The sequence below is a fragment of the Schistocerca nitens genome, chromosome 1, assembly GCF_023898315.1.
Source record: "Schistocerca nitens isolate TAMUIC-IGC-003100 chromosome 1, iqSchNite1.1, whole genome shotgun sequence".
Taxonomy (NCBI): Eukaryota; Metazoa; Arthropoda; class Insecta; order Orthoptera; family Acrididae; genus Schistocerca; species Schistocerca nitens.
This window is the reverse complement of record NC_064614.1, coordinates 1097110570-1097123151: the sequence shown is the minus strand read 5'-3', so window position 1 is coordinate 1097123151 and position 12582 is coordinate 1097110570. Positions and strand designations below refer to the sequence as shown.

The following is a 12582-nucleotide window of genomic DNA, read 5'->3' as shown; positions in this document are numbered from 1 at the left end:
TGTGGCACAACTTGAATAGAAGAAGGGATCGATCGGTAGGACATATTCTGAAGCATCAAGGGATCACTAATTTAGTATTGGAGGGCAGCGTGGAGGATAAAAATCGTAGAGGAGACAAAGAGATGAATACACTAAACAGATTCAAAAGGATGTAGGGAGCAGTAGGTACTGGGAGATGAAGAAGCTTGCACAGGATAGAGTAGCATGGAGAGCTGCATCGAAGCAGTCTCAGGACTGAGAACCACAACAACAACATGTATTACAGACTTAAACCGTCACGAATCTGTTAACGTATGTGAATGTTAACAACACACACGTAATGGAAAGTCATGTACTCACTTAAAAGTATTCAAAACATCATGTTAGGCGAAATATAAAATCGTAATCGTCAGGTGATAAAAGAATGTATAATATACTGACAATAAAAGTATACCATACCACAATGATGTGGCATATTACGAAAAGCATGTTTCATAAAAACGTAAATGGTTCACATTTGTACAGAGTTACTTGTTATCATGTCGTAATACAAATTACATCGTCAATCTATAAAACCAGTGCCAAGTGTACTCATTCATGTTAAAACTGTAGTAGTTGTCAAGGTTGTGAACAGGTTCATACGATACAGTGTTAATGCAGATTATAGTTACCAGCAGCTCAAGGCGGTAATATGACGTTTTTCGTGTAAATAAATACAAAAATGGTTCAAATGGGTCTGAGCATTATGGGACTTAACAGCTGAGGTCATCAGTCCCCTATAACGTAGAACTGCTTATACCTAAGAAAATCACACACATCCAGTCCCGAGGCAGGATTCGAACCTGCGACCGTAGCGATCGCGCGGTTCCAGACTGAAACACCTAGAACTGCTAGGCCACAACGGCTGGAAATAAATATAAAGATGCTCTACATTACAGCCTACTATGAACCATGTTTTCTTTTATTAAGTAGATATGGTATGCAGCAATTTGCTTTATGAATTTGATATGATTTGTTGTACCATGTTGTGGCTCAGATGGATAGAGCGTCTGCCATGTAAGCTGGAGATCCCGGGTTCGAGTCCCGGTCGGGGCACACATTTTCAACATGTCGCCAGTGAAGTATATCAACGCCTGTTTGCAGCTAGGGTGTCTATTTAATTATCATTTCATTTCTAGAAAGCTGCATGGTCATCCACGGTATGTGTTCTTTCGGGAACAGAAACTACCGTCATATATAGTTAAAATATGGCTTCCCGGCCATTGACCTTCTTGTGTGAACGCACACGCTATACCCGAACTCGTACGGGACTTGGTAGGTTAATCTGCCACGAGTAATGAGTATGATGGGCAAACATCTATTAGGCGCACTACGAATGTAGTGGTGTGGACATGTTGGGAATGTGGATCTCACGGGGAGCGTGCAAGGGAAAAGTCCCTGCAGACGCACTATCCTCTGTGCCCTCGGTGGCTCAGATGGATAGAGCGTCTGCCATGTAAGCAGGAGATCCCGGGTTCGAGTCCCGGTCGGGGCACACATTTTCAACATGTCCCCAGTGAAGTATATCAACGCCTGTTTGCAGCTAGGGTGTCTATTTAATTATCATTTCATTTCTAGAAAGCTGCATGGTCATCCACGGTATGTGTTCTTTCGGGAACAGAAACTACCGTCATATATAGTTAAAAGAAAAACTTCTACACTGTAATCTTCAAAAATATGGAACTGTTAACAACCCCATTTGTAACTAACACAAGCACAAAAATACACGCAGTTCACTTTCATACGTTATGGGCTGTATCTGACGATGAAACCATAAACGACAAGCACTTCCATACCAAATCTGAGAAGAAAAAAATTAAAGTAAGGAAATCGAGTAGTAAGCAAATGGTGCCTCGCTTTCCCGATCCTTGTGCGAGATTCATGCATCCCCTCAAGGCAAAGGTGGTCCTAGAAAATGTGTAAAACGGCAGTCATCGTTTAGATGGAACAGTCGCAATTCTGTCTCCTGTTCTCAGCTAAGTTCTGACAAAAATGGGAACAGCGTCCTGTCTTGTCCGTCACTCAAGCATCAGATTTCAGTTCCTAGTGTCAGAGTTAAATTAACTTCAGACTTTCTACTTACTAACAATTGAAGTTATCAGTATGACGATTAGAACTAGAGAACACGAGAGAAGCTTACAACACTATTAAAATCTGAGTTGTATTAAACAATGAATAAAACAAATATTTTGCTCCTGCTAAGACACATACGACTGAAGCACACTGAATGATAGGTTAATTACACTGAAACAAGTAGCTTTACTTTGGAGATTAGTACTCATCTAATCCTTACAGCATTAGCCTGCAATTTTGGGTGGAGTCTCCAAGATGGCAGCAGATGTGTCGTCTGCGATGGCAGCCTCAAGTGGGACAAGTACAGTTTCTTCATATTCAGTAAAACAAAGTGAACAAATATTAATTTTAAATATTCACTCTGCTCATGCACTGTGTATAATAAAACTGCAGTTAAATTTTTCTTCACGTTTCTTAATTTTGTACTTAGTTGTATGTGCTCTTGCCCACAGCAATCTGAAATAAAAATAATAATACTCATCATCATCATCATCATCATTTAAGACTGATTATGCTTTCAGCGTTCAGTCTGGAGCATAGTCCCCCTTATAAAATTCCTCCATGATCCCCTATTCAGTGCTAACATTGGTGCTTCTTCTGATGTTAGGCCTATTACTTCAAAATCATTCTTAACCGAATCCAGGTACCTTCTCCTTGGTCTACCTTGACTCCTCCTACCCTCTACTGCTGAACCCATGAGTCTCTTGGGTAACCTTGCTTCTCCCATGCGTGTAACATGACCCCACCATCTAAGCCTGTTCGCCCTGACTGCTACATCTATAGAGTTCATTCCCAGTTTTTCTTTGATTTCCTCATTGTGGACACCCTCCTGCCATTGTTCCCATCTACTAGTACCTGCAATCATCCTAGCTACTTTCATATCCGTAACCTCAAACTTGTTGATAAGATAACCTGAATCCACCCAGCTTTCGCTCCCATACAACAAAGTTGGTCGAAAGATTGAACGGTGCACAGATAACTTAGTCTTGGTACTGACTTCTTTCTTGCAGAAGAGAGTAGATCGTAGCTGAGCGCTCACTGCATTAGCTTTGCTACACCTCGCTTCCAGTTCTTTCACTATGTTGCCATCCTGTGAGAATATGCATCCTAAGTACTTGAAACCATCCACCTGTTCTTTGTTCCTTCTATTTGGCACTCAATCCGTTTATATCTCTTTCCCACTGACATTACTTTCGTTTTGGAGATGCTAATCTTCATACCATAGTCCTTACATTTCTGATCTAGCCCTGAAATATTACTTTGCAAACTTTCAATCGAATCTGCCATCACAACTAAGTCATCGGCATATGCGAGACTGCTTATTTTGTGTTCACATATCTCAATCTCACCCAACCAGTCTATTGTTTTCAACATGATCCATAAATAATATGAACAACAGTGGAGGCAGGTTGCAGCCTTGTCTTACCCCTGAAACTACTCTGAACCATGAACTCAATTTACCGTCAACTCTAACTGCTGCCTGACTATCCATGTAAAGACCTTTAATTGCTTGCAAAAGTATGCCTCCTATTCCATAATCTCGTAGAACAGACAATAACTTCCTCCTAGGAACCCGGTCATATGCCTTTTCTAGATCTATAAAGCATAGATACAGTTCCCTGTTCCACTCATAGCACTTCTCCATTTTTTGCCGTAAGCTAAAGATCTGGTCCTGACAACCTCTAAGAGGCCTAAACCCACACTGATTTTCATCCAATTGGTCCTCAACTAATACTCGCACTTTCCTTTCAACAATACCTGATAAGATTTTTCCCACAACGCTGATTAAAGAGATACCTCTGTAGTTGTTACAATCTTTTCTGTTTCCATGTTTAAAGATTGGTGTGATTACTGCTTTTGTCCAGTCTGATGGAACCTGTCCCGACTCCCAGGCCATTTCAGTTATCCTGTGTAGCCATTTAAGACCTGACATTCCACTGTATTTGATGAGTTCCGACTTAATTTCATCCACCCCAGCTGCTTTATTGCACTGCAATCTATTGACCATTTTCTCCACTTCCTCAAATGTTATCCTATTTCCATCATCATTCCTATCCCATTGTACCTCGAAATCTGAAACATTACTGATCGTATTTTCACCTACATTGAGAAACTCTTCAAAATATTCCCTCCATCTGGCCAAGCAATCCACGGGATTGCTTGGCCAGATGGAGGAGACTGCTAATTACACTCCAGAATGGTTTTCCAGCAGCTTGACCCAAAGTCTCCAACCTGTTTTCAAAGTCTTCCCAAGATTTCTTCTTAGATGCTGCAATTATCTGTTTGGCTTTATTTCTTTCTTCAACATAACTTTCTCTGTCTACCTGAGTTCTATTATGTAGCCATTTTTGATTCGCCTTCTTTTTCCTTTTACAGGCTGCCTTGACTGTGTCATTCCACCAAGCTGTTTGCTTCATCCTACCTTTACACACTACTGTTCCAAGACATTCTTTAGCCACTTCTAGTACTGTGTCCCTGTACCTTGTCCATTCCTTTTCCAATGACTGTAATTGACTACATAATACTTGACAAATTAATTGGATAGCACTTTCCGGGACAGTGATCTATATGCTACATTTGAATGTGGCACAACTTGAGGAAGATGAAAGTGAAATGTCGGAAACTACTTCTCGCTGTCATGTTTAGACATTAGGTCTGAATCGATTTTGCAAGCCGAATCATGCATTCACTTTCCGAAATAATTTCTTCACACGTGTGGTCTCCAGCAATCAGCTTCCGATTTAATTAGTACAATGACAGCTTCTGTGTTTAAAACTGGCGTTATCACTTCCTTTAGAACGGTTTTTTTTTAGTACAAAGAGACGGTAGTATTTTCTTAAGGGTGACTGTGAACTCGTATGGGGGAAAGAGGAAATTTCTCAAGAAGTGATGCTTAAAAATCATATTCCTACTAGTTAATGTGGCAAAACTATTTTATTAAACCTACCTAGAAGATGTACCATTTGGAAAAAGTGAGAAGTATTCGCTGACGGAACAGTATTGTACTCCTACATTCTGGAAAGGCGAAATGACTAGAAAACTTCCGAATGAGAGAAGAGGCACACCTACACCAGTGCACAGAATTGTTGAATGTTTTGTCGCCAGCCACTGGTTATGTTCCTTGGCTTATGAGAAATATGTGGGTTGGTGCATAAGTTCGTAGCGTTTTTCCCTAACTTTAAGAAACACAACAGACGCACGTAACAGAAACATTAGTCATCAATAACATATTCTACTTCCCTATCTACAACAGACTTCCGACACTGGGGTAACTTCTCAATCACTTGGTGCTGAGGCGAAGAAACCATCGAGTGATGTTTGGAGCGTATTTATATCCGGAAAGGAAGTTCCTTGATGTTTGTTGGACAGAGAGCGGAAAAGGTTAGTATCTGAAGGCACACGATCAGGTGAATAAGGTGGCAGCGGAATGACTTCCCAACCCAACTGCTGTATAACGTTTTTCGTCGGTCTAGCAAAATGCGGGCGGGTGTTATCGTGGAGTAGTACCACTTCACGCAGTCTTCCTGGTCGCTGTTCTTGGATTACGTCCGCAAGAAGTCTCATTTGTTGACAGTAAATGCCAGCAGTGATGGGTACACCTCGAGGAAGCAATTTGTAGTACACCACACCGTCGGTGTTACACCAGATGCACTACATTACCTTTTGTGGATGCATGAAGGTATTTGTACGGGGTATTGCTGCTTTGTTTAGGCACAACCATTTTATTTCTTTTCGTTACGTTAACAGAGACAGCAAAGGACTTGGAAGAGCAGTTGAACGGAATGGACAGTGTCTTGAAAGGAGGATATAAGATGAACATCAACAAAAGCAAAACGAGGATAATGGAATGTAGTCAAATTAAATCGGGTGATGCTGAGGGGATTACATTAGGAAATGTGACACTTAAAGTAGTAAAGGAGTTTTGCTATTTAGGGAGTAAAATAACTGATGATGGTCGAAGTAGAGAGGATATAAAATGTAGACTGGCAGTGGCAAGGAAAGCGTTTCTGAAGAAGAGAAATTTGTTAACATCGAGTATAGATTTAAGTGTCAGGAAGTCGTTTCTGAAAGTATTTGTATGGAGTGTAGCCATGTATGGAAGTGAAACATGGACGATAACCAGTTTGGACAAGAAGAGAATAGAAGCTTTCGAAATGTGGTGCTACAGAAGAATGCTGAAGATAAGGTGGGTAGATCACGTAACTAATGAGGAGGTATTGAATAGGATTGGGGAGAAGAGGAGTTTGTGGCAGAACTTGACTAGAAGAAGGGATCGGTTGGTAGGACATGTTTTGAGGCATCAAGGGATCACAAATTTAGCATTGGAGGGCAGCGTGGAGGGTAAAAATCGTAGAGGGAGACCAAGAGATCAATACACTAAGCAGATTCAGAAGGATGTAGGTTGCAGTAGGTACTGGGAGATGAAGAAGCTTGCACAGGATAGAGTAGCATGGAGAGCTGCATCAAACCAGTCTCAGGACTGAAGACCACAACAACAACAACAACAACATGAAGACACCATTTCTTGATGCGAGTAACGATACAGGATAGGAATGGTCGGTGTTGTTCACAAGCCTATTGATGAAAGGCAACCAAAGAAGCATAAAAAGTAACCCGCTGATTTTTGTGATTTTGCCTTAGGGCATGCTGTACCTCTACATCTACATCTACATCCGTACTCCGCAAGCCACCTGACGGCGTGTGGCGAAGGGTACTTTGAGTACCTCTATCGTTTCTCCCTTCTATTCCAGTCTCGTATTGTTCGTGGAAAGAAAGATTGTCGGTATGCTTCTATGTGGGCTCTAATCTCTCTGATTTTATCCTCATGGTCTCTTCGCGAGATATACGTAGGAGGGAGCAATATACTGCTTGACTCCTCGGTGAAGGTACGTTCTCGAAACTTCAACAAAAGCCCGTACCGAGCTACTGAGCGTCTCTCCTGCAGAGTCTTCCACTGGACTTTATCTATCATCTCCGTAACGCTTTCGCGATTACTAAATGATCCTGTAACGAAGCGCGCTGCTCTCCGTTGGATCTTTTCCATCTCTTCTATCAACCCTATCTGCTACGGATCCCACACTGCTGAGCAGTATTCAAGCAGTGGGCGAACAAGCGTACTGCATCCTACTTCCTATGTTTTCGGATTGCATTTCCTTAGCATTCTTCCAATGAATCTCAGTCTGGAATCTGCTTTACCGACGATCGACTTTATATGATCATTCCATTTTAAATCACTCCTAATGCCTACTCCCAGATAGTTTATGGAATTAACTGCTTCCAGTTGCTGACCTGCTATATTGTAGCTAAATGATAAGGGATCTTTCTTTCTATGTTTTCACAGCACATTACACATGTCTACATTGAGATTCAATTGCCATTCCCTGCACCATGCGTCAATTCGCTGCAGATCCTTCTGCATTTCAGTACAATTTTCCATTGTTACAACCCCTCGATATACCACAGCATCATCCGCAAAAAGCCTCAGTGAACTTCCGATTTTTGAATCTTCCCCACTGCATGCAAATGTCGTACGATGGTCGAATGACCACAGTTCATCACATTTGCCAGTTCTCGAATAGACTGACGTGAATCATTGTGGATTAACGCGTTTAAACTATGTTCATCAAAACGGCGAAGGTCTTTGTGAACGGCATCCTACTCCCTTGTCCCAACCGCGTTTTACACCCGGGAATGGTTCCCGGTAGTCTGTTTGACAAGAAGGTGAGTGGACCTGGGGCCGTCCTGAACGGACTGGAACGGGAAAATTCCCTGTCCCTACCATAGTTAGAATTTGGGAACTTCAAGCCCACGGCCAGTTCCGTCTGATAAAAAATATTTTCTTGGTCAATTCAGCACTGCTTTTCTTCACTTGACACACACGCGCTTCGTCCACATTAACTCACCTACCCCAACCACGACTCAAATGCGGTAGAGCGTTTGTAAGGCTGCAAATGTCGTTTGTAGAGTTAAAAATCCGTCAGCCATGATCTCATTTCCTCAATCGATAGTGGAGTGTTTACATGACAAACTAGAAGCGGTGCTGCGGAATCCGTTTACGGTAAACCCCATTTTGGGAGCCCACGTAAGTGCACTACTAGTGATGTCGTACAGTGTTTACTGCTGTTAAAAACCAAATGTCTCTCCTCGACTGATAGCCTAGAAATCAGGATACCAACACTGGAATGTTACTTTGCATTTAAATAGGAAGGAGTGGTTGCCTTAAAGTCATTAATAGCATTTACATAACAAATAGTCTTGTTTATACTCTAGAGGCACAATTCCGCTTGTGGAGTTGTTTCTTCTCTTTGACCTAGAAAGCTTTCTCCGGTGGATTTCGTAAGTACGCTTCTAAAGCTCGCTGAAAATAGCTACCGCCCTCACTCGCTATCTCTCATGTAAGACCAGACAATCCTGCGCACAATGTCTAACTGTTTCCTTGTTTGGGAAAGCACTGGCCTCACTTGTATCTTATCAGGACTGTAAAACTGTAAAGCCCTTTTCCTGTACCACTTGTTTGTAGCTCACGTGAACTTCGCTGCGAAGCCTCTGAAACACTGCTACAGTGCTTACTAAGACAGAGTGGCACCACTATTTCCATATGGCACACGTTTTTTTTCTTCTATTTACATGGCGCTGGTTAATGCTTTTACACCTTAGCAGAGATTATTACATTATTCAATTAATCTCACTGAAACTGTACGTCATTCTCGTTGAAGTACACTCCTGGAAATTGAAATAAGAACACCGTGAATTCATTGTCCCAGGAAGGCGAAACTTTATTGACACATTCCTGGGGTCAGATACATCACATGATCACACTGACAGAACCACAGGCACATAGACACAGGCAACAGAGCATGCACAATGTCGGCACTAGTACAGTGTATATCCACCTTTCGCAGCAATGCAGGCTGCTATTCTCCCATGGAGACGATCGTAGAGATGCTGGATGTAGTCCTGTGGAACGGCTGGCCATGCCATTTCCACCTGGCGCCTCAGTTGGACCACCGTTCGTGCTGGACGTGCAGACCGCGCGAGACGACGCTTCATCCCGTCCCAAACATGCTCAATGGGGGACAGATCCGGAGATCTTGCTGGCCAGGGTAGTTGACTTACACCTTCTAGAGCACGTTGGGTGGCACGGGATACATGCGGACGTGCATTGTCCTGTTGGAACAGCAAGTTCCCTTGCCGGTCTAGGAATGGTAGAACGATGGGTTCGATGACGGTTTGGATGTACCGTGCACTATTCAGTGTCCCCTCGACGATCACCAGTGGTGTACGGCCAGTGTAGGAGATCGCTCCCCACACAATGATGCCGGGTGTTGGCCCTGTGTGCCTCGGTCGTATGCAGTCCTGATTGTGGCGCTCACCTGCACGGCGCCAAACACGCATACGACCATCATTGGCACCAAGGCAGAAGCGACTCTCATCGCTGAAGACGACACGTCTCCATTCGTCCCTCCATTCACGCCTGTCGCGACACCACTGGAGGCGGGCTGCACGATGTTGGGGCGTGAGCGGAAGACGGCCTAACGGTGTGCGGGACCGTAGCCCAGCTTCATGGAGACGGTTGCGAATGGTCCTCGCCGATACCCCAGGAGCAACAGTGTCCCTAATTTGCTGGGAAGTGGCGGTGCGGTCCCCTACGGCACTGCGTAGGATCCTACGGTCTTGGCGTGCATCCGTGCGTCGCTGCGGTCCGGTCCCAGGTCGACGGGCACGTGCACCTTCCGCCGACCACTGGCGACAACATCGATGTACTGTGGAGACCTCACGCCCCACGTGTTGAGCAATTCGGCGGTACGTCCACCCGGCCTCCCGCATGCCCACTATACGCCCTCGCTCAAAGTCCGTCAACTGCACATACGGTTCACGTCCACGCTGTCGCGGCATGCTACCAGTGTTAAAGACTGCGATGGAGCTCCGTATGCCACGGCAAACTGGCTGACACTGACGGCGGCGGTGCACAAATGCTGCGCAGCTAGCGCCATTCGACGGCCAACACCGCGGTTCCTGGTGTGTCCGCTGTGCCGTGCGTGTGATCATTGCTTGTACAGCCCTCTCGCAGTGTCCGGAGCAAGTATGGTGGGTCTGACACACCGGTGTCAATGTGTTCTTTTTTCCATTTCCAGGAGTGTATATTACGCAGTTCCTCTACACACGATGGAGGGTAAAATATGTTTATTTTTGTGTTGTCATATTCTGCTGCGATTTACTCGAGCACTAACGCCTTCTACGTATTTTAAAACATTGTCATTTGTGTTCCCTGCTAAGAACAGCTTTTATTCAGTTGTCGTTGTTGTTGTGGTCCTCGATCCGGGAAAAAAGAAACGAAGGACATTGTTTAACGTCCTGTCGATATCGATGTCATTAGCGACGAACCATAAGCTCGCAATTATTCAAGGTCGCCCCTTTGAAGGGAACCGTCCCGGTATTTGCCTGGAGCGATTTAGGGTAATCACGAGAACCGAAATCTCTATGACAGGACACCGATTTGGACCGTTGTCTTCCCCAATACGGGTCCAGTACTAACCACTGCCCGACCTAGCTCGACTCCGATACGAAAACTGGTCTGATGAAGCTCTCTACACTAGTCTATCCATGCAAGTATCTTCATCTCTCCATAAATACTGCAGAGGACATCCATTTGAGCCAGCAAGTTTTGATCTCGCTCTACGATTTTTACCGCAGACACGTCTCCCCATTACCAAATTAACGATTCCTTGACGTCCCGGGGTAAGTACGGTCAACGGACCTCTTCTTTTAGTGTCATTGAGCTCTGATTTTTTTCTCCCGAATTCGATAGAGCATCTTTATATGCGTTCTACCCTTTGAAAGTTGAATCTAGTGCGTCTTAGCTCCGACTCGACCAGCATGACACTGGTGGTTATAAAACAAATCTTTGATCGCACAGTCAGTTCCACAAGAAAGTGTATTCCGTAATTTTAAACGTACGTCCAGAGCAACATCTCTGGTAGTGGTTTCGAATCTGTAATCAATGCGCTTTTGCACAGTGTATAGATAAACAGTGTGAGAGTCGAATGTCTGGTTTCGTAGGTTGCAGTTTAAAATGAGGGCAAAATATCTGAATATTCACGAGGCAGTATTCCTTGTAAATTATCCAAAGGGACCAATGCACTCATATGGAGCTGCTGCTAAAATTCCTAGAAAGTCTAAGACGTTCGTTGCGAAGTGGATCAAACGAGTTTAGAAGTTGGAAATGTGGATGAATTACCTGAGAGATTGCGAAGGTGCCAGGCTATAATCGATAAAGGCGGCGATTGGATTAACTATTAGATAACTGTGCAATTAGAAATAACACGTATTTTCATCTAAACACATATTTATAATGGTTTCTTTTATTTCATACAGATAACGACGTACACCTTCTTGTGGAACTGACTGGCTGTACATGACGATCGAGTGCAATGTTCGTTTTTTTCTCTGAAGTCTTAATATAAGTGATCGTTGAGTTTCACCATTTTAGGCAACGAATACAAGCCGCAGTGACAACAATAGGTTGTATTTGTTATTCGTGTGTCGCCTAACCACGGAAAAATCATAAGAGGGTAAGGATACTGAAATCTGTGTCAAAACTGAGATTAACAGTTACTTATTTGCCCCAATGATTTACAACAATGACAGTAAAATTAGCCGGCCGCGGTGGTCTCGCGGTTCTAGGAGCGCAGTCCGGAACCGCGCGACTGCTACGGTGGCAGGTTCGAATCCGATGTGTGTGATGTCCTTAGGTTAGTTAGGTGTAAGTAGTTCTAAGTTCTAGGGGACTGATGACCACAGCTGTTACGTCCCAGAGTGCTCAGAGCCATTTGAACCATTTGAACAGTAAAATTAACAGAGAACGAAATTCTTTGAAGCTCAAATCAAATTACAAGATGACTAACACTGTGGGGAGGCACCAAAAAGTCTGGAATACCGAATGGAGTGTGACAAGATCTGCTCATATGGGCAGCTTGCGAAATCAAAGTGTACAGCAAGATGCCGCAAACTGTATCCAAACGAAGCAACACGATTTGTGTACATAGTAAGCAAGTATCTAGCTGCTCAGAATGTAGATCGAACAGCAGCAATCTGTGATACTTACATTTCTCCAAATCCGGCAACATGCGCCAGTCAGCGGCAGACGGCGTTTGTAGACGACTCCCTTTCAATGACGGCCAGCAGGCGAATGCCAGAATCTCAGTTCACAGCCCTCTGCTATCTAGAGCGGGTCCAGGAAGTAAGGACGAATTTGAACTTTGCACCATTTTATCATATGATGATTAGCAAGCCGTGCTTTTTTCATGTGTGTATTCTGCGATCCTTCCCATTAGTAGCGTGATAACTTTTGCATGGTGATCATTGTTGTTTGATGTTTATTTTCCTCAGGGAGCAGATGACAACAGAGCAACGTCCCCAAGTGATAAAAAGTTATTACAAAAACAGTTCATGTCCCCGGCAACCGTTTGTGAATTGCATGTGCAACTCGGA

The 12582-nt window shown here is 43.8% G+C and overlaps 1 non-coding gene across 1 annotated transcript; it reads left to right on the top strand.

The window, feature by feature from the left end:
* Positions 1-1438: 1438 nt before the first annotated feature.
* Positions 1439-1513, top strand: Trnat-ugu (transfer RNA threonine (anticodon UGU)). The gene has a single exon. It is a non-coding gene; the product is annotated as a tRNA-Thr (tRNA).
* The last annotated feature ends 11069 nt before the right edge of the window (positions 1514-12582 follow it).